The sequence below is a fragment of the Palaemon carinicauda genome, chromosome 6 (assembly GCF_036898095.1).
Source record: "Palaemon carinicauda isolate YSFRI2023 chromosome 6, ASM3689809v2, whole genome shotgun sequence".
Classification (NCBI taxonomy): domain Eukaryota; kingdom Metazoa; phylum Arthropoda; class Malacostraca; order Decapoda; family Palaemonidae; genus Palaemon; species Palaemon carinicauda.
The window spans coordinates 133084439-133107250 of NC_090730.1; the positions used below are offsets into that span (position 1 = coordinate 133084439).

The following is a 22812-nucleotide window of genomic DNA, read 5'->3' on the forward strand; positions in this document are numbered from 1 at the left end:
ATGAATAGTCCTGTTTCATATGAAATGAATATAAGGTTACTGCAAATGTCATTTGGCTTACTGTATAAACTTATATAATATTGTTATATTACAATGTTTCTTTATCTTATCACAGTATATGAACTTCTGATACAATATCTGAGATTTATGATTTCATTTGGATTTGTGTTTGCATCTCCAAGTGTTTGTAAGTTGATCTACTTTTTCGAAATTTAGTGTAAATTTATTCATTATGGTAGTTGATTATGTTGGAAACACTGCCCGTTCATTATATGGCCATTGTTGCTTATCTGAAAGTAAACAATACCCCCATAATAATGACCCACATGATTGGCGTACACAGCTCATCCATGTAACTCTTGCCAGAACAGAGGAGCAGTGAGATCACGTTCATTTGTAAGTTAAGCGAGTCACGGCAGAACAAAACAATTTGAGGAACGTAATATAATTTAGAGGTAATTATGATAATTTGATAGTCACCCACGGTATGGCATTCGGAGGACATCCATGTGTCACTTGCCAGAACTGAGGAGCAATAACATAGTTTATTTGCGTGCAAACTGGCAAGGAGAGTCACAAAGGAGCAAAAACCAATTTGTCCAATTTTCATAGCAAATTCCAGTTTTGCTAGAAATTGATGTATCTTATGTATTATATATTAACTTAAATTAAATTCTATTTAGGATATACTCTGATATAACGTTGGGTAAATTGTCTTAAGTAACCATTGTCCTTTTGGAGAAATTAAGAGATGTTTCTAGTGTACTTTTAGAAATTTGAACTATTTATATGATGTTTGTTGGAATCGTGCATTATTCAAGTTGTAAAGACTCCTGAAACACAAGAAAATATGTCTGAAAAACCATTTGTTCCTACACTTATATAAACACTCGTACAGAAGGGGTTAAACAACGAATGGAGGATATTCCATCGTCCCCTTAACATATCTCTCCATCTTGTGAATATTGTCAAAGAGAGCTATGTTCTTCAAAACTATAAGAGAACGCAATGGCTTTCATTTTTAAATACTTTAACAATAAATGGATTAAAAGAGATTGAACCTTTCATGAATGTACGAGCTGGACCGGCAGCAGATGGCATCAGAAACACGTTTGCTGATTATTTCGTGAGTGAAGTAGAGGCTTTGAGCTGGTAACATAACAAAATAGGACATTGAGAAAGTAAGTAAAGACTCCTGTCCAGTAACAACTGCCTTTATAACTAGACATGAGTATTATCTGATGTACATAATATTCTTAAAAGTGTAACATGTAGTTAGTCACTTCTTATCAGAATACGTCAATGTTAGATTATAAACACTATGCAATAACGATGCGTAGAATTTTTTTTTTCTTCAAAAAGGCGAGTGTTAGGTAAACGCAGCACTATCCATGTAAGATAATTGAAAAATTTAAACACATTTCCACACTCAGTTAATTTCAAGCGTTCTACCACACATTGATTCCTAAAATACTCTAAAAAATGCTACCAAATTGATTGCAAAACACTTTTCTTGAACGTTCCATACGAGTAATGAAGTTATTGAGATGAAACTTGTATCTCATATATTTCGAAGCAAAATTACGGTATGTACCAGATAAGAGAGTAGGTCTTGCCCAGTGATTCTCTTCAGTCGTGCCCTGTTTTTAATTTCCTTCCTCTCTTTTTCACCTATGCAATTAGTGTTATCCTACTTTTCACAAAAAAATATTGATTTTTTTTTTTATTTGAACATCTTTTGTCCTAGGTAAGGGGCAGAAACTTTTCTAATAATTCAATTGGAGTTGAAATTTTGCTATAATTTTAATAAAACTGTTCTATAGAAAATTCTATAAAAATGTTAGGATTTGCATAAGCAATAATGGTTATGAAGTCCAAATACAGATGGAGCCACATGTCTCCCAAGGACGACAGAACAAGGATTTCTGCTTCCTTGATTTCTAAAGTTCTACATTATGAACCTTCAGAGTGTTCTGAGCCATTTGTGTCAAGGGCCTGAGGATGTATACGTCAATCGTGGATATTATATGTAAGTATTCTATTTAAAGATTTATTGTTACGGATTTCAATTTCACGGTGTTTCGTTACCATATTCCAAGTATTACACTCTTTGAAATTAAAGTACTGGCGTTGAGAATTTAATCTCTATGCTAAAATTGGTGTCAAACAATCCAAATTCCACACTTTTCACACAGTTCCTCAAACTTTCGTTTGCGAGTCATCCATGCTTGAAAATCTGAGTTTTCTTTTGCAGTTATTTAGTGTTAAATATATGCGTGAATGTTTTTCGATGTATCGGTGGTTATATTGGGGTATTGAGTTTACAGCATATTTCTATTAGAAAAAAAAATCAAGTAAGGATCGATGTCTGATTTATGCTACTTTTTTTTCAAGTGATTTCTTATCTTAATTTTGGGTGGTTTTATCGCAGCTGATGAGTTGTGGTTAAAAGTGAATAGTGATGTAGATCAAACTTTCGTCTCGTTACACGCTCTGAGATTTATACTTCCGTAATCTAACCTAGAGCACTTGGCATACTTTCAAATTTGTGCAATTTTTAATAAGAGATATTGGTAAAGGTTTGGTGTATTTGGTGACAGATTGGTAAAGTTTCAGTAAATTTGGATAGATTGGTTAAAGGTTTGGAAAAGTTGTGTGAAGGGTTGGTGACCTTTACACAAATGTGAAGGGTTAGTGACTTTTACACGAATGTGAAGGGTTAGTAACTTTTACACAAATGGGAAGGGTTAGTGACTTTTACACAAATGTGAAAGGTTAATGACTTTCACACAGATGTCAATGTTTAGTGACTTTCACATAAAAGTGTGAATGTTTAGTAACTTTAGTTACACAAATGTGAATGTTCAGTGACTTTAAGTTACACAAATGTGAATGTTTAGTGACTTTAGTTACACAAATGTGATGTTTAGTGACTTGGTCACACAAATGTGAATGTTTAGTGACTATGGTCACACAAATGTTTAGTGACTTTGGTCACACAAATGTGAATGTTTAGTGACTTTGGTCACACAAATGTGAATGTTTAGTGACTTTGGTTATACAAATATGAATGTTTAGCGACTGGTTACACTAATATGAATGTTGAGTGACTGGTTAGAAAAATTGGAATGTTTAGTGACTTTAGTTAGGCAAATGTGAGTTTAGTGTCGTTACATCAGTGAGGATGTATGGTGACTTTGGTTACACAAATGTGAATGTTTAGTAACTCGGGTTCACAAATGTTAATGTATAGCTACTTTGGTTATGCATGTGAATGTTTAGTGATTTGAATTTACACTTGTGAAGGTTTAGTGAATTTGGTTGCAAACTAGTGAAGGTTTAATAAATTTAAAACTTGTATAGGTTTAATGAATTTTAAACTTGTGAAGGTTTAATGAATTTTAAACTTGTGAAGGTTTAATGAATTTTAAACTTGTGAAGGTTTAATGAATTTTAAACTTGTGAAGGTTTAATGAATTTTAAACTTGTGAAGGTTTAATGAATTTTAAACTTGTGAAGGTTTAATGAATTCTAAACTTGTGAAGGTTTAGTGAATTTGGTTACACACTTGTGAAGGTTTAGTGAATTTGGTTACACACTTGTGAAAGTTTAGTGAATTTGGTGACATATTGGTAAAGGTTTAATGAATTTGGGGACAGATTGGTAAAGTTTTATTAAATATGGTTGGATTGGTTAAAGGTTTAGTGAAGTTGGTTAGATTGGTAAAGGTTCACCGAAGTTGGTTACTCACTTTTGAAGGTTTAGTAACTTTAATTACACAATTGTCGAACTTACATAGGTTTAGCAACTCGGGTTACATTACTGAGGATTTAGTGAATTTGGTTACACTTGTGATTGTTTAGTGAATTTGATTTAGTGACTGTGGTTACGCTCTAGTAAAAGTTTAGTGACTTTTGTTACGCTCTAGTAAAAGTTTAGTGACTTTTGTTACGCTCTAGTAAAAGTTTGGTGACTGGTTACGCACTAGTAAAAGTTTAGTGACTGGTTACGCACTAGTAAAAGTTTAGTGACTGGTTACGCACTAGTAAAAGTTTAGTGACTTTGGTTACGCACTAGTAAAAGTTTAGTGACTTTGGTTACGCACTAGTAAAAGTTTAGTGACTGGTTACGCACCAGTAAAAGTTTAGTGACTTTGGTTATGCACTAATAAAAGTTTAGTGCCTTTGGTTACGCACTAGTGAAGGTTTAGTGAGTTTGGTTACGCGCTAGTAAAAGTTTAGCGAGTTCGGTTACGCACAAGTAAAAGTTTAGTGACTGGTTACGCACTAGTGAGGGTTTAGTGAGTTTGGTTACGCACTAGTAAAAGTTTAGTGAGTTTGGTTACGCACTAGTAAAAGTTTAGTGAGTTTGGTTACGCACTAGTAAAAGTTTAGTGAGTTTGGTTACGTAATATTAAAAGTTTAGTGACTTTGGTTACGCACTAGTGAAGGTTTAGTGAGTTTGGTTACGCACTAGTAAAAACTTAGTGACTTTGGTTACGCGCTAGTAAAAGTTTAGTGGCTTTGGTTACGCACTAGTGAAGGTTTAGTGAGTTTGGTTACGCACTAGTAAAAGTTTAGTGACTTTGGTTACGCACTAGTAAAAGTTTAGTGAATTTGGTTATGCACTAGTGAAGGTTTAGTGAGTTTGGTTACACACTAGTAAAAGTTTAGTGACTTTGGTTACGCACTAGTAAAAGTTTAGTGACTTTGGTTACGCACTAGTGAAGGTTTAGTGAGTTTGGTTACGCACTAGTAAAAGTTTAGTGGCTTTGGTTACGCACTAGTGAAGGTTTAGTGAGTTTGGTTACGCACTAGTAAAAGTTTAGTGGCTTTGGTTACGCACTAGTGAAGGTTTAGTGAGTTTGGTTACGCACTAGTAAAAGTTTAGTGGCTTTGGTTACGCACTAGTGAAGGTTTAGTGAGTTTGGTTACACACTAGTAAAAGTTTAGTGAGTTTGGTTACGCACTAGTAAAAGTTTAGAGAGTTTGGTTATGCACTAGTGAAGGTTTAGTGACTTTGGTTACGCACTAGTAAAAGTTTAGTGACTTTGGTTATATGCTAATAAAAGTTTTTAGTACCTTTTGTTACTGACTAGTAAACGTGTAGTGACTTTGGTTACACCAGTGAAAGTTAAGTGACTTTGGTTACGCACTTGTGAAGGTTTAGTGAGTTTGGTTATGCACTAGTAAAAGTTTAGTGACTTTGGTTATGCACTAGTGAAGGTTTAGTGACTTTGGTTACGCACTAGTAAAAATTTAGTGACTTTGGTTACGCACTAGTAAAAGTTTAGTGACTTTGGTTATGCACTAAGTAGTTTAGTGCCTTTGGTTACCGACTAATAAAAGTTTAGTGACTTTGGTTACACTAGTTAAAGTTTAGTGAGTGGTTACGCACTAGTGAATGTTTAGCGAGTGGTTACGCACTAGTGAAGGTTTAGTGACTTTGGTTACGCACTAGTAAATGTTTAGTGACTTTGGTTAAGCACTAGTAAAAGTTTAGTGACTTTGGTTACGCACTAGTAAAAGTTTAGTGACTTTGGTTACGCACTAGTAAAAGTTTAGTGACTTTGGTTACGCACTAGTAAAAGTTTAGTGACTTTGGTTATGCACTAAGTAGTTTAGTGCCTTTGGTTACCGACTAATAAACGTTTAGTGACTTTGGTTACCCTAGTTAAAGTTTAGCGAGTGGTTACGCACTAGTGAATGTTTAGCGAGTGGTTACGCACTAGTGAATGTTTAGCGAGTGGTTACGCACTAGTGAATGTTTAGCGAGTGGTTACGCACTAGTGAATGTTTAGCGAGTGGTTACGCACTAGTAAAAGTTTAGTGACTTTGGTTACGCACTAGTAAAAGTTTAGTGACTTTGGTTACGCACTAGTAAAAGTTTAGTGACCCTTTGTTATGCGCTAATAAAAGTTTTTAGTGCCTTTGGTTACCGACTAGTAAACGTTTAGTGACTTTGGTTACACTAGTGAAAGTTTAGTGACTGGTTACGCACTAGTGAAGGTTTAGTGAGTTTGGTTATGCACTAATAAAAGTTTAGTGAGTTTGGTTACGCACTAGTAAAAGTTTAGTGAGTTTGGTTACGCACTAGTGAAGGTTTAGTGAGTTTGGTTACGCACTAGTGAAGGTTTAGTGAGTTTGGTTACGCACTAGTGAAGGTTTAGTGAGTTCGGTTACGCACTAGTGAAGGTTTAGTGAGTTCGGTTACGCACTAGTGAAGGTTTAGCGAGTTCGGTTACGCACTAGTGAAGGTTTAGTGAGTTCGGTTACGCACTAGTGAAGGTTTAGTGAGTTCGGTTACGCACTAGTGAAGGTTTAGTGAGTTCGGTTACGCACTAGTGAAGGTTTAGTGACTGGTTACGCACTAGTGAAGGTTTAGTGACTTTGGTTACGCACTAGTAAAAGTTTAGTGACTTTGGTTACGCACTAGTAAAAGTTTAGTGACTTTGGTTACGCACAAGTAAGTTTAGTGACTTGGTTACGCACTAGTAAAAGTTTAGTGACTGGTTACGCACTAGTAAAAGTTTAGTGACTTTGGTTACGCACTAGTAAAAGTTTAGTGACTTTGGTTATGCGCTAATAAAAGTTTTTAGTGCCTTTGGTTACCGACTAGTAAACGTTTAGTGACTTTGGTTACACTAGTCGGTAATAGTTTACAACACCACGCTCTCCATTTACTCCAAAATAATGCAATCCTGCAGTTTTCATCTTCTTGCACAGTAATTAGGTGGATATTTAAATTCTTGGAAAGCGATAATTAGCAAGATATGTTGGGGAAGGGGTTATAAAAAGAAAATAACTCGGTTTCCTCACTAAACGACTCAGAACTGACATGTCAACACAGTCAACCAAACAGAATTCGTGATGCCAACGTACATAAACAGAAGTAGTGATGCCATCGTACATAAACAGAAGTCGTGATGCCATCGTACATAAACAGAAGTCGTGATGCCATCGTACATAAACAGAAGTCGTGATGCCATCGTACATAAACAGAAGTCGTGATGCCATCGTACATAAACAGAAGTCGTGATGCCATCGTACATAAACAGAAGTCGTGATGCCATCGTACATAAACAGAAGTCGTGATGCCATCGTACATAAACAGAAGTCGTGATGCCATCGTACATAAACAGAAGTCGTGATGCCATCGTACATAAACAGAAGTCGTGATGCCATCGTACATAAACAGAAGTCGTGATGCCATCGTACATAAACAGAAGTCGTGATGCCATCGTACATAAACAGAAGTCGTGATGCCATCGTACAATTGATATACTGTATATTCAAAATATGCTTAGTTAAAAATGAATTACTCAAAAGTTTCCATAAAATATACAATTTACAAATAGTGACACTTTTGAGTAATCACTCAATTTTTGATAAAGTATATTTTGAATATATAGTATATCAAATGTACGCTGGCATCACGAACTTCTGTTTATGTACGCTGGCATCACGAATCCTGTTTCGTTGACTTTGTTGACATGTCAGTTCCAAGTCGTTTGGCGAGGAATCAGAGCTATTTTCTTTTTATAACCTCTAACCCCTTTCCTCAACATATCTTGCTAATTATCGCTTTCCTAGAATTTAAATAACCACCTAATTATTGTGCAATAAGATGAAAACTGCAGGATTGCATTATTTTGGAGTGAAAGGAGAGCCTGGTGTTGTAAACTATTACCCACTAGTGAAAGTTTAGACACTTTGGTTACGCACTAATGAAAGTTTAGAGACTTTGGTTACGCACTAATGAAAGTTTAGAGACTTTGGTTACGCACTAGTGAAAGTTTAGTGAGTTTGGTTACGCTCTAGTAAAAGTTTAGTGACTTTGGTTACGCTCTAGTAAAAGTTTAGTGACTTTGGTTACGCTCTAGTAAAAGTTTAATGACTTTGGTTACACACTAGTAAAAGTTTAGTGACTTTGGTTACGCACTAGTAAAAGTTTAGTGACTTTGGTTATGAACTAGTAAAAGTTTAGTGACTTTGGTTACACACAAGTGAAAGTTTAGAGACTTTGGTTACTCATTAGTGAAGGTATAGTGACTTTGGTTGCACTTGTGAAGGATAGGCAATTTTCATTACATGTGAAAGGTGGGTGACTTTGGTTACACACTTGTGAAGGGTGGGTGACTTTGGTTACACACTTGTAAAGTATGGGTGACTTTGGTTACACACTTGTGAAGGGTGATGGACTTTGGTTACACGCTTGTGAAGGATGGGGGACTTTGGTTACACGCTTGTAAAAGGTGGGAGACTTTGGTTACACGCTTATGAAAGGTGGGAGACTTTGGTTACACGCTTGTGAAAGGTGGGAGACTTTGGTTACACGCTTGTGAAGGACGGGTACTTTGGTTACACGCTTGTGAAGGACGGGTACTTTGGTTTCACGCTTGTGAAGGACGGGTACTTTGGTTTCACGCTTGTGAAGGACGAGTACTTTGGTTACACGCTTGTGAAGGACGAGGTACTTTGGTTACACGCTTGTGAAGGACGTGGAACTTTGGTAACACGCTTGGGAAAGACGGGGGACTTTGGTTACACGCTGGGGAAGGACGGGGGACTTTGGTTACACGCTGGGGAAGGACGGGGGACTTTGGTTACACGCTGGGGAAGGACGGGGGACTTTGGTTACACGCTGGGGAAGGACGGGGGACTTTGGTTACACGCTTGGGATACTGGGTACTTTGGTTACATGCTGGGGAAGGACGGGGAACTTTGGTTACACGCTTGTTAGGGACGGGGAACTTTGGTTACACGCTTGTTAGGGACGGGGGACTTTGGTTACACGCTGGGGAAGGACGGGGGACTTTGGTTACACGCTGGGGAAGGACGGGGGACTTTGGTTACACGCTGGGGAAGGACGGGGGACTTTGGTTACACGCTGGGGAAGGACGGGGGACTTTGGTTACACGCTGGGGAAGGACGGGGGACTTTGGTTACACGCTGGGGAAGGACGGGGGACTTTGGTTACACGCTGGGGAAGGACGGGGGACTTTGGTTACACGCTGGGGAAGGACGGGGGACTTTGGTTACACGCTGGGGAAGGACGGGGGACTTTGGTTACACGCTGGGGAAGGACGGGGGACTTTGGTTACACGCTGGGGAAGGACGGGGGACTTTGGTTACACGCTGGGGAAGGACGGGGGACTTTGGTTACACGCTGGGGAAGGACGGGGGACTTTGGTTACACGCTGGGGAAGGACGGGGGACTTTGGTTACACGCTGGGGAAGGACGGGGGACTTTGGTTACACGCTGGGGAAGGACGGGGGACTTTGGTTACACGCTGGGGAAGGACGGGGGACTTTGGTTACACGCTTGTTAGGGACGGGGGACTTTGGTTATACGTTTGTGAAGGATGGGGGACTTTGGTTACACGCTGGGGAAGGACGGGGGACTTTGGTTACACGCTTGGGATACTGGGTACTTTGGTTACACGCTGGGGAAGGACGGGGAACTTTGGTTACACGCTTGTTAGGGACGGGGGACTTTGGTTATACGCTTGTGAAGGATGGGGGTCTTTGGTTACACACTTGGGAAGGACGGGGGACTTTGGTTACACACTTGGGAAGGATGGGGAACTTTGGTTACACACTTGGGAAGGACTTGGGAAGGATGGGGGACTTTGGTTACACGCTTGGGAAGGGGGGGGGACTTTGGTTACGCGCTTGGGAAGGACGGCGGACTTGGTTACGCGGTGGGGAAGGACGGCGGACTTTGGTTACGCGCTGGGGAAGGACGGGGAACTTTGGTTACACGCTGGGGAAGGACGGGGAACTTTGGTTACACGCTTGGGAAGGACGGCGGACTTTGGTTACACGCTTGTGAAGGACGGGGGACTTTGGTTACACGCATGTGAAGGACGGGGGACTTTGGTTACACGCTTGTGAAGGACAGGGGACTTTGGTTACACGCTTGTGAAGGACGGGGGACTTTGGTTACACGCTTGTGAAGGACGGGGGACTTTGGTTACACGCTAGTGAAGGACGGGGGACTTTGGTTACACGCTAGTGAAGGACGGGGGACTTTGGTTACACGCTTGGGAAGGACGGGGTACTTTGGTTACACGCTTGGGAAGGACAGGGGACTTTGGTTACACGCTTGGGAAGGACGGGAGATTTTGGTTACACGCTTGGCAAGGACAGGGGACTTTGGTTACACACTGGAGAAGGACGGGGGACTTGGGTTACACCCTTGGGAAGGACGGGGGACTTGGGTTACACCCTTGGGAAGGGCGGGGGACTTTGGTTACATGCTTGGGAAGGGCGGGGGACTTTGGTTATACCCTTGGGAAGGGTGGGGGACTTTGGTTACACGCTTGTGAAGGACGGGGGACTTTGGTTACACGCTAGTGAAGGACGGGGGACTTTGGTTACACGCTAGTGAAGGACGGGGGACTTTGGTTACATGCTTGGGAAGGACGGGGGACTTTGGTTACACGCTTGGGAAGGACAGGGGACTTTGGTTACACGCTTGGGAAGGACGGGAGATTTTGGTTACACGCTTGGGAAGGACAGGGGACTTTGGTTACACACTGGAGAAGCACGGGGGACTTGGGTTACACCCTTGGGAAGGGCGGGGGACTTTGGTTACATGCTTGGGAAGGGCGGGGGACTTTGGTTATACCCTTGGGAAGGGTGGGGGACTTCGGTTACACGCTTGGGAAGGACGGGGGACTTTGGTTACACACTGGGGAAGGACGGGGGACTTTGGTTACAACCTTGGGAAGGGCGGGGGACTTTGGTTACACCCTTGGGAAGGGCGGGGGACTTTGGTTACACATTTGGGAAGGACATGGACATTGGTTACACGCTTGAGAAGGACGGGAGACTTTGGTTACGCGCTGGAAATGGATAAGGGACTGTGGTTAAGGATAAAGGATAAGAGACTTTGGGTACACAGTGGTTTAGGTATATATTAAATTCTGTTTCAAATGGTTTTGTTTTTAAATTTTTTATGGTCGATTTTGGTCTTAGCAGATGACTGTATAATTCAATCCGAACTTTTCTCCATGGAATTTGCTTTCCTGTCGAATTTCTATTGCATTTGATTTTGATTGCTTTACTTGATATCTTCTTAGACGCACTACTTGTTACTGGAATAAGTGAATAGTTATTTTTTCTATACTGGCAGATGTACAGAAGTTTCCACATTGAATTAGTGAGGATGGTGTTAATTATTATTTTTTTTAATTTGATGCAAGAAGTGATTGATATGGAAATGGAATTTATTCAGTGTCTTTAGTGATAAGTTGATAAATATAATCTTGGTCATTTAAATGCTTTCAATTTTGTCAAAAGTTTTCGCCAGTTTCATATAAACGTTTAGTTTTTACCAGGTGTTTTAGTCATGCAGTTTGTGGGTAAACAATTTAAGAGATTCTTTAAGAACATTTATTGGGATATATTCGGCACAAGTTTAAAAAAATATTCAATATTAATAATAATGTTATTACTTTTAATAAATATTTTTTGGTAAACATTAAAATGATTAACATACTCGCTGGTAATGAATGTCTTGAAATCAGTCTTTTAGAATGGCCGAAATATTTGCACACATTAATGTATTTATTTTTCCAGATTTTTAATGACCATACTGAGGTGCTGAAGCTTGAACGATGAACACAGGCGAACTAGAAATATTCAAAAGGAAGACTTCATTCAGCTGAAGTGGGGTAAATTGATCAAAAGAAAATTTAGTGGAAATGGCCCACAAATTCAAAACCTTCATAACCGGTAGGTGGATAAAATTTGACTTGACCTTTTAGCCTCAAGGCTATTATGCAAATGATTTTCAAAAATGTCAACTAGAATTAAAACACTAAAACATGAGAATTAGTTGTTGTTTAAATTGGGAATTAGAATTTGGTTTGATTTAAAGTTGAAGCATTCCTGGTGGAAACATTTTCTATGTTATATACTTTTTAAATTACTTGGCTGCAACTTAAAAATCAGAGGAGGTTCAGTAATAGGGAAATCTAATACATTAGAGACAAACTTGAGTTAAATGTTGAATGTTCGTTAGGTACCCGGTTCAAGTAAAAGGAAATTTTGTACACATGTAAAAGCTTTTTTATTAAACAAATGCCCTTAGTGTTTGGGGTTAATTACCAGTGCGTAATTCTCGAATTGTTTTGATGGGTAGATATTTTGGTGATCAATGTAAGTGCACCTGAAATCTTTAACTAAATTTGTCTACTATAGAAGAGAACAAAATATTCAAGTTGTAGAACGAAAACAAGCGTCTTGGTGAAACATTTACCATAGGGTGGTTTGATGTGAATTATAAGACTAAAGTCCCTATCATTACCAATCCGTACTGGCCAGCGTGATGAAAACTGGCAAAACCTCAGACATAAATAAGTTCATGTTTGAGGCTCTTGTATTGGAGTGGACTAGAAACGGCTGCATTTGTTGTATTTTATAGATTTAATACGTCTAGTGGTTTAAGTCCTTAATTTGAGCCGTTAAAAAGAGATTTGCCTGCCACTCGAGGAAAGATTTATAACTAACGCCCTTCCCGCAGAAGATAAAATTTATGAAAGTGCTTCCATGTGCGTAAGATTGTGAACATGTATTTCTTGCAAGATTGTGGAGTTATTACTTGCAAGATGGTGTACAACTTGCAAGATGGTGTACAACTTGCAAGATTGGGTACAACTTGCAAGATTTTCAATTTATTACATGCAAGATTGTGAATATGCAAAATTTGCAAGATTGTGAATGTGTATAAATTGCAAGATTGTGAATGTGTATAAATTGCAAGATTGAAAGGGTGTACAATTTGTAAGATTTTGAATGTACAAAACTTATTTTTTGATTGTCCAGATGTTCAGCTTCATGCAAAAGTATTATTGAAACTACGGTTTTTCAATCGGTAGGACAAATACAATAATTTTATCTATATTGAGAGGTAAAAAATTAACTAATATACTTTTCCTTAAACTCCCTAATGATTTTTTATGAAAAACTTTAGTCTGATACAAAGAGATAAGATAAGATATTTTGGTTTAATACAGTTTTAACAAATATTGCTTGATATTCCTAGGTAAAGCGTAGGCCGCCTCCTGGCAAAGAAACGATTAGTCAAGATTTGATATGCAAACTATATGCTTTGTTTTCTTCCAGATATATTTGAAACTCTTCTGAAACTGGAAAAGAAAGAAATTAGACAGGCTGAATGTTGAAACGCCAACAGTAAAGCAAGAGAAATTACAGACATGCTGAAATTTAAGACGCCAACAGTAAAGCAAGAGATTTAGAGGAAAGTCAAGAACGAAAGGACTAGGAAAAATGATGGAAAAAGTACGAAAAACTTGTAAATTCCATTAATAAACTTCTATTGTAGCAAAAATACTTTAGTTAACATGAAGTTAATGTAGGTGGTTAATATTAAATATATCAAATAGCCCTTATCCTATTATTCCTGCTATTCGATTTTTTAAAGTTATTTTCCAATGTTTTGTTTTTCTTAGTTCTCTTTTGATCTCGTCATTTTAGCACAGTTTTCTAATTTTATTTTTGTACAGTTATCGTCAAGCAATGGGTCTTGTCTGCTGTACTTTTGTCTTTTGGTCTATCCTTTTCGTACTGCATTTTCCGCTAGTTTCTTTTGCGTTCCGAGTTTTTTTTTCTGGTCTTCTCCTTTCTTCGCACATTCTTAGTTTCCTGAGGCTGTGGTTAACCTACTGTAAATATTGATTTTGTTTGGTTTCAGCTGCGGATTAGCTTGAGAGAATTTGGTTATTTTACACAACTGTTGTTGTTGTTACAGATTGCCTGGCCCTTATGGCCAGACACGGGCTCTTGCTCTTAGGTCCTTTTGGTTTGTTGGTTATTTAGGTTATGGGATGATCTGCAACTTTTATGTTGGTGGTTTAGGATTGGATGTGGGTTAAGGATAAGCATCTTTTATTTGTAGGTGATTAGAGATAGGTTGTGGGTCAAGGATAATCAGCAGCTTTGCTTTTCTTAGAGGCACCCCAGCCTCTTTTTGTTCAATGGAAAAGGAAGGTTGTGACGGAGGGGGGAGTTATCCTCACCAAAAGAGCCCACTGGTTCGTATGGGTTTAGTAGCAGCAGTAAGTCCCGATGAATAGAAGAGCTCGGGAAGGAGTTGGGTATGGTTTAGTTAGATATTGGTATAGAAGTAAAAAGACTTAATTAGTAGCTTTGGCTTCAGTTTTTAGGATGAGCAATAGTCTAAAATTTCAGCTTGTAGGAGAGCGCTGAAATGGAGAAATTGGTTAGCGGATGTGAGTGGTAGAGAAAGGTTGGAATAAACATTCCAGTACCTGAAAATACTAGAACAAAAATAAAATTAAAAATTAAATTTAAATTTGTAGTTGAGACGTCTAGTGCTTTCAGATTTAATGTTTAGTTGGGAGAGAGTCCTCAACTAAAATAGAGAGAGAAATTGCAATTGAGGGAAGGCTAAAAATTGGTCAAGCATGATTCAAAGTTGGGTTACTTAGCTTTCAAACTAGTGATGGTATTATGTTATCTGAGGGAAGGGTAGCTGCGGAGTAAGGCTGAGAATGTATCTGCATTGGCAATGTGCTTTAAGAGTGCTGTCGCAGTTACAGGAATGTTGGGGTTGAAATTGTCTTAATAGGCTTTTTTCTGGACAATTCAATAGGTAGTGTTGCGGAGGTTCTTCAGTTGGTTGCTGACAGTTGTTGCATGGTCTTTCCGGTATGTTGTGGTGCTGGGTCTTAATCATAATTATTATTATTATTATTGCTAAGCTACAACCCTAGTTGGAAAAGTAGGATGCTATAACCCCAAGGGCTCCAACAGGGAAAATAGCCCAGTGAAGAAAAAAAAAAGTATTTTAAGAACTAAAATAGTTCTATATAAATTAGAAAAACTTAAAGAAGAGAGATTAGATAGAATAGTGTGCCCGAGTGTACCCTCCAGCACGAGAAAATCTAACCCAAGACAGTGGAAGACCATGGTACAGAGGCTATGGCCCTACCCAAGACTAAGAAAACAGTTTTAATTTTTGTGTGTCGTCCTCCTAGGAGAGCTGCTTACCATAGCTAAAGTCTCTTTTCTACCCTTACCAAAAGGAAAATATATACTGAACAGTTACAGTGCAGTAGTTAAAACCCCTTGGGTGAAGAATAATTAGTATGGTAATCTTTGGTGTGAGGACGGGAAAATCTGTAAAAAATAGGCCGGATTATTCGGTGCAAGTGTAGGTAAAGGTAAAGTGAAACGTAACCAGAGAAGGATACAGTGTAGTACTGTCTGGCCAGTCAAGACCACCTAACTCCTTAGCGGTAGTATCTTGATGGGTGGCTGGTGCCTTACCCAATGAAGATTTGCCAGTTGCACAGATATCCTCGTTGCAGTCTGCAAATGACTACAACTTTGCTGGGAATTTTTCTTGCATGTGGATAAGGGATTAGGTTTGCTGCTTCAATGTACCATTTGGATGATGTGGATCCATCAAGGAAGGCTCGCCTTACTTCGCAAGTCTTTTGCATGCTGCAAAAGGCTCATTTGATTCTTGATGGTTTTCAGTGAAAGTTGAAGTGTGATACTGATTGTCTGGCACATGAGGGCAAATTTGGCTAGGTGATTGGCCCTGTCTTTGCCAGTGATTCCAGTGTGACTTTGGATCCAATTTAGGATTATTTGCCTTTTGCTTTGGTGAGCTAAAGCTAGATACTGTATTGATGTGATTAGGTAGACATTTTCAGTGGGTTCTTTCTGTAAAGCCAGAATGGCTCCTCTTGAATCGGTGTTGATTGTTGTTTACTCCATGTAGATTGGCAGTGTGATCTAGGGCTTTGGCAATCGCCGCTAGCTCGGTTTGAAGGGTGGAGGCGTGGTTTGAAAGCTTCAAATTTTCTCTAGCCTGATGGAGAAAAGACTACTGCTGCACGAATATCACGATCAAGTGATCCATCAGTATAGTAGATTTTGGAGGCTGAGGTTTGCCGATTGCATTATTGGCTGCTGCTGCGAGTTGTTCTGGCGTACAGGGAGGATGGTGAAGTTGTACTGGATGGGGTCCAGAGACCACGGGGCAGGAGTGATGTAGGCATCGTGCTTTTGTGGTCCCTTTGTCTTGTAGGCTTCATTTTGCATTTGCTTTCTTGTGTCCAGCAGTCTCTTTGCATCTCTTTGGCGGATCAATCTCCTCCGCCAAAGAGAGGAGTCTTAAGTCTGTTGTTCAGAGGGCAATCGAGACTTATTCAGAAGGCAATCTGTCTCCTTTGATTGACTTGTATATGATACTGCAGTTTCTGATGTCGATCCTAGCTGAAAGGGAAATTAAGCTTGTTTTGGCTCTTAACAGGCTGTTTGGTCCACATTGGAGAGCTGCTGATGAGTCGCATGGCATTTTGTACCACTTCTAAGGAGGCTTTTTGAGTTTCACTCAGCGAGATGAGCGTAGGTGCTGCATAGTCTGTGAGATCGAATCGCTTGAATGTAAAATGGTCAAAGGAGGCTGTTTTCTCTGATGTGGGTTCGCCCACTAGTGAAATTTGGAGGGTGTTTTGGGCATTTGATGGCCATGTCTTGGCCTTGGTGTTTTTAGGCCGAGGTCATTGCATTTGGCCTGGATCATGTCCAGTGCCTTTTGGGTGGTTTTGCATGTGTGCTTTATTGGGGGCAGATAATTCATATTTCGTCGGCGTATATGAAGATTTCCACTAAGCGTGGGAGTTCTAGTGGCTAGATCAGTGGTTCTCAAACAATGGGTCGCGGCCCATAGTTGAGTTGTGAGATCAATTTTGATGGATCTCAGGGACACAGGAACATTATCATGCTTTCAATGTTTCAGTGTATTATTTACTTCATTGAATTATTCTTCTTTAACCACAAATTAAATTTGTTTGTTCATTTAAAGCAGTTCCATGGATCCTACTAGTTTAGTTTTGTGAATGAAAAGCTGTACACATGTTTTTTTCCCAAAATAGTGTATATATCATTGTACATTTTGTTTCTCTTTACTTGACTCTGGGTCAGGAAGGAATGAAATGTTCCAAATAGGGTTGCTCATGAAAAAGTTTGAGAACCACTGGGCTAGATTCTTCATAAGTAGATTGAAAAGATATGGGCTTATTATGGCCCCCTGAGGTATTCAATTTTTTTAGTGGGATGAATTCGAAGGTTTTTCGACTATGGCTTCTCTGTTCTGTGCATAATTCAGTCCAGTCCAGGCCAGTAGATGTCTTTTCACTTTTTTTTTTTTTTTTTTATTACCTTCAAATGTGAATTTATTGTTTTCCTACATGAAGTGAAGAGGATTTCTGGGTAGCTGGCTAGGTCAAAAGCTTTCTCGAGGTCGGGAAAGATGACAAAGGCTTTTTTGTCGTCGATTGTTGAGGATATCGGCTATATATTCTTGAGTGCCTATGCCTTGTCTACAGACAAAAAGGCAAGGATGGAGTGGGACTATTTTCCATTTGAGTCTGCCGAGTACCATTCGTTCAGCAACTTTCTCGGTGCAGCAGATTAAAGCTTTGGGTCGGTAGGTGTCTGGTTCTTTGGGTTTTGGGATGGGTTTCGTGTCTTGTTAATTCAGTGATATTGGTCAGTCTTTCAGTGTGTGTTCTGTTGATCAAGTGCAAGTACACCAACTTTGCGGGGCTTCCCATATTCCACATATTCCATAGCATACTGTATGTAATAAGGTCTGCACGAGGGGCAGTCTTTCTGCCTTCTGCAAGAGCAGTGTTAAGTTCTTTCATGGTGTAGGCCTGTAGGGGTTGTCGGAATCATCTGTCATGTTGCAGGCAGCTTCAATAATGTTGTTCCTGATTGGGAGCAGAGTTCTGTCTATTTATGGTTTGCAGATGAAGATTTGTGCTTTTGGCTTGGTCAGCAGTTATTTGCAATTCTACTTGCATTTGCTAAATGGGTCTGGATGGGTGACTCAGGGTGTCCTTTTTTTACCCAGAGATCTTGTCAAACTGCTTCATATCTTTGCTAGAGGTTGATTTCATGGCTCCATGACTACTGCTTGTTTATTTCCATTTCCAGTGTTACTTGTAAGGAATATTTGGTGATTTAAGCAAGTGGAGCATGAAGTTCATCGGTTCTGTCTCTTCTGAAGAGCTTCCTGGTTCGGTTGATTCTTGCATTAATTTCCTAAATTCGGCTGTTTTAGTACCAGGCATCCACATGCTTTGATCCTGAATATTTTTTCCGAGGCATAAATATACTGGCGGTAGCATAGTTGGTTGTTAAAATCCAGTGATAGGATGGAGATGATGGCATTGTGAGGGTTGTTTATATATTCACGAGCCCATTCTATCATATATTGCTCGAATCTTGCTCAGTTTGCAAAGTCTGGGTTCCACCTTTTGAGGGGTGGAGGAGGAGAGGGGTACTTCTATAGTTAGAGGTCAATTTCTATGGCAAAGTGAAAACATTTTAACATATGCAGTCACCATTTAGCCCCCCTTTGGATGGTGCTTGGCAGGAAGGTGAGGTCTAAACGACCGCCCCTAGATGGGTTGCTTCTGACACATTAAGCAGTGTCACGTCAGCATATTGTTGCTGTAGGGCGTGCAAGTGTTGGCCTGTCTGGTTTATTGCCAATATTGAGTTCAGAATCTTGTGGTGGGCGTTGAAATCGCCTGCAATGATTGAATCGTCCTTGCCGGTGTCTGCAAAGAGCCGCTCTGCATTGATGCTTTTGTTTGGAGATTTGTAGACATTGTGGACTGTGAGAGTTGTGGCTAGCAGAGATACCTGAATGAACTGATTTGTAATTCTCTTCAGTGTAATGTTCCAGCAGTTTTGCTGACCTTTCGCGGTTGATTTCGAGACACTTCTTTATAATAGTTTTCCTAACTACACTGTTTCCAGAGATTCGTATTGCTTTTTCCCTAAACAATTCTCGACAGGTTTCTGCTTAATGTACTGTCGATTTGGATGGTTTTTACAAGTGTATAGTTAGAATTCCCAGAATTTTTCATAATTCTACAAACGTATTTTTAGAATTTCTTGTTTCTGGTAGTCTTGGTAATCAAATTTTCTCTGGAAAAAAATTTTACATTTAGATATAATGGGTATATATCTTAGCAAATTGTTAAATTTGTAGAAGTTTTGACTTTTATATAATTTTCCTGTGATTTGACACATCAACAGGCGAAAAAACTATTTTCTCATTTCTACAAATGACACATGGTTTATGTAATTTTTAAAATTCGTGTTTGTTCTAAATTTAATTTATACATGAATTGGTTTGAATTTCCAACGATTTTATTTTTACCTTTACCTTGGTTTTTGGAACTGATGTGTTTAAAGGATTTGTTTTCCATTCCAATAAGTGTGTTCTAGGCAAAATATATCCAATGCCTTTGAGGCTGATTTTGGTCTTAACACGTGGGCTTATTTTATTTCCCAAGACCTTTCCCTGATATATTTAGATAACTAGTGAATTTTGAATTTTGGTTACATTGAATTTTTTTTGCTAAGTTAAATTGAGATGCAGATGCTATTTAAAGAAAAAAATCTGTTAATTGCGTTAAATGTTATTCTATATAATGGCTGTGTAGTCTCTAAAATGGAAGATGATAACTTTAATTGGAATTTTTCATTTTTATTTTAGAGGATTTAACTCTTGGGAAACTATTCATTAGGAAGCCTTTATATCAATGAAAGACACAAGTCTTTTTTAAGAATTTATATAGAATGTAGTTGGTGTTTATTAGGTACTCTAGTAATGGAGTTCAGGTGTGAAAGTAAGTTGAATTTAAAGATACTTATAGTAATGGAGTTCAGGTGTGAAAGTAAGTTGAATTTAAAGATACTTATAAAAGATTATATAAGATATTTAGATAGGTTTGTAGAAGCAATTTGATATTTAATTATTACATAGTTTTTTCATGTACGAAAATTCTGTAAATTGATCATTGCAAATTTATCCTTTCCAATAAAGACTTTAATATTTAAAGATTACAGAAGATTTTGTTTAATATTTACACACTAAAGCTCTATTTATTTCAGGTTTTAATGGCGACTTTAATGACAGAGGAGGCTATACGGAAACAGGCTGAATTTCGTACCAGCAAATTCTTTTACAAGTATTTTGCTGCCTCTCACCGGTGCAATTGAGTAACATTGGTACTAGTAAGGGGATAAAACCATGGAACTTCGTTAGCTGTAAGTAATAAGCAAATAGGAATTTGTAAAATTTCATTTTTATTTTTTTATACAAAACTGAATACTAAACGTAGCACGCGGACATAAATAGGTAAACAAATCATATTCAATGTTTCTAGCTGTAGGGAGATGTGTAAATAGTTTTTGCTAAGTTCAGCATAGGAGAAAATATTAATAACAAACGTTGAAGAGAGGTAGGTAGTTACTGATATGAAACATCACTATATACCATTTCAAGTTATTCTTAAGGTAAATTTACTTTGATTTACTACTTAAATTGATAAAACCGGAATCGAAGATACAGAAGTTTCTTAAATTGATAAAACCGGAATCGAAGATACAGAAGTTTCTTCTTGGTGAAATATTTTTTACCTGTAGGGATGTATCCACTCTTTATGTCGTGCTCTTTAAATGTTAATTTTTATTTAACAAAAAATTCAGATTGTGGTTTTGCTGTGCTAAGTCAGGTTTTGGATATGGAAGGCAAAAGTTTTCCATAACTATTTAAAACATTCAACGTTTAGTCAGCTTTTCATAATTTATTGCTATGAGTTTGTGAAAAAATAGTGCATTATCCCATCCCATGTATGAATTACTAGGATATATAAATACTTGTCTTCTAACAAAACTACTTCATACTAAATTTTCGGTAATGAGTTATTAATAAAAAACTCTATTTGCCAAAAAGTAGTAAATAATGCTCTATTTGCCAAAAAGTAAGTAAAACAGATTTTCAAAGTTGTAATCCAAACCTTTTTTTACTTTCAGATACGAGAGTAAAAATACACGAACGGGGTAGTTGGGAAGCTGAGAAGAAGATACGTGATTGTAAGAGGATGAGCACACAAGTACATAAAAGATAAACATTTTGTAACAAAGAAAGCAAGCAGTTCAAGCATTCGGAGTTGGGAACCTGGCAAGATACGTTCGTAACAAAGGACGAGCAAGAAAATACACGCAAGAGGAATTGATGAAGTTTGTAAGAGAAGAGTATCCTGTACATACAATTTTTTGTAAGTGTATTATCAAGAATAAAACAAATTGAGAAAACCATTACGTATTATTTCAAATCTCATACAATTGTTTACTGTACTGAAGACTAGCATAATTTTATACACATATAGGAAATGTCCTGAAGATCAATTTCTTACACACATAGAAATATTACTTTTCTACTGTAATATTTTCTGATTTTCCATTATGAATTTGGGTTACTGTAGATTTTTCTATTTAGTATATTTTCTCCATGGTATTATCATATTCTGCATCCTGCACAAAATTGTGTTTCTCTCTTGTCCCATTCTCTCCTGTCTTCTGCATATCCACGTTTTCTCTGGTTCCATTCTCGTCTTCTCCATAGTTCTTCTCTACGTTTCCAACTGCACAACCCCGTGCTGCATATCCTCGTTCACCCTACATTTGCATGCTGCTTATGTACGTTTTCTCTGGTTTCATTTGTTCCATATTGCATAAACCATGTTTTCTGCATCCTGCACAACCACTTTTTTGTCTTCAGCATATCCACGTTTATTCCCTGGGTACGTTCTCTTGTCTTTCGGCATACTCCATAGGTTTAATCTCTTACGTTTTAATTGCACCCTTGTCTCCAATAAGATCTCATGGCCTGTTCTCGATTACAAAACACATAAGACCGTAGGAGATACTAGAATCTCCGCAGTTTCTGGACTTCGTAATTAAAAAGGTATGAGAACTTATTGGAAATTGCCTAGACTAGCTGAGATTTATCCACCACACCCATGAGCAGAACTACATACACTGCCTGAAAAAAGAAGAGAGATTTCTGTACAATTTTATATCTGATTTCATTCACACTACAGTAATCAAGACATTGAACATCATGAATACAAACTCAAAAACATTGAGTAGCAACTTAGGATTTTACATGTATTAGTTCAAAACTATAAACGAGGTTGATAGATGAAAAAAGAAAATATCCTGACCCATAATAACAAAATACAAAAATCGCTCCATTATATTAATAACAAGAAAGATTGTTTTTGAAACGTACAAACTTGAATTAACTTTAATCAAGATTAGTGAAAAATCATGGATTAAAACAGTTTCCAGAAAATTGACAAGGTAGCCTAAGGCTAAGAAGAACACTAGCCAGCAGGTTCAAACATTAATATAAAGTAGCTACGCTTAGATCAAATAATAGCAACATGACTTTCACGAATAGACGCTGCATTAGAATATACAAGGATAAATCTGTTAAAAACCATGTAAAACTTTAAATTCATCTTAACTAAGGCTCTCAACTTTAATATTAAAGTCAGGACAATGCTATTTCTCGCAAGTGAGATCTGTGACACTGAGCGATTGCTAACTTCAAACTGATGTATTTTAAAAATTACTCAAATCTTAAACGCTAGCAGCCGCAATTTTATGATCAAGTTGCTACAGAAATTTAGAGAATCTTGCCTGCAAAGACTACCAAATTCATGCTAAATTTCTCTAGACTTACATTTATTAAAGCTAAAATAATTATAGACATGAAATATGCCATTGAACAAAGGCTAAGAGATATGAAACCGACAAATGGGACCAGCCTAAACAATAAGATCCAAAAACAATATTAACATACTTTGCTCTGTTCCCTTACAGCAATATTGCACTATTGACCAAGTCGTTAGCTTTAACACTTGAAAACTTAAAT

The 22812-nt window shown here is 38.1% G+C and overlaps 1 long non-coding RNA gene across 1 annotated transcript; it reads left to right on the forward strand.

Moving 5' to 3' along the window:
- Positions 1 to 1895: 1895 nt before the first annotated feature.
- LOC137642649 (uncharacterized) lies at positions 1896 to 21137 on the forward strand. The gene is made up of 5 exons (XR_011044832.1): positions 1896 to 2029; positions 11586 to 11741; positions 13134 to 13310; positions 19980 to 20135; positions 20904 to 21137. It is a non-coding gene; the product is annotated as an uncharacterized lncRNA (long non-coding RNA).
- Positions 21138 to 22812: the final 1675 nt, after the last annotated feature.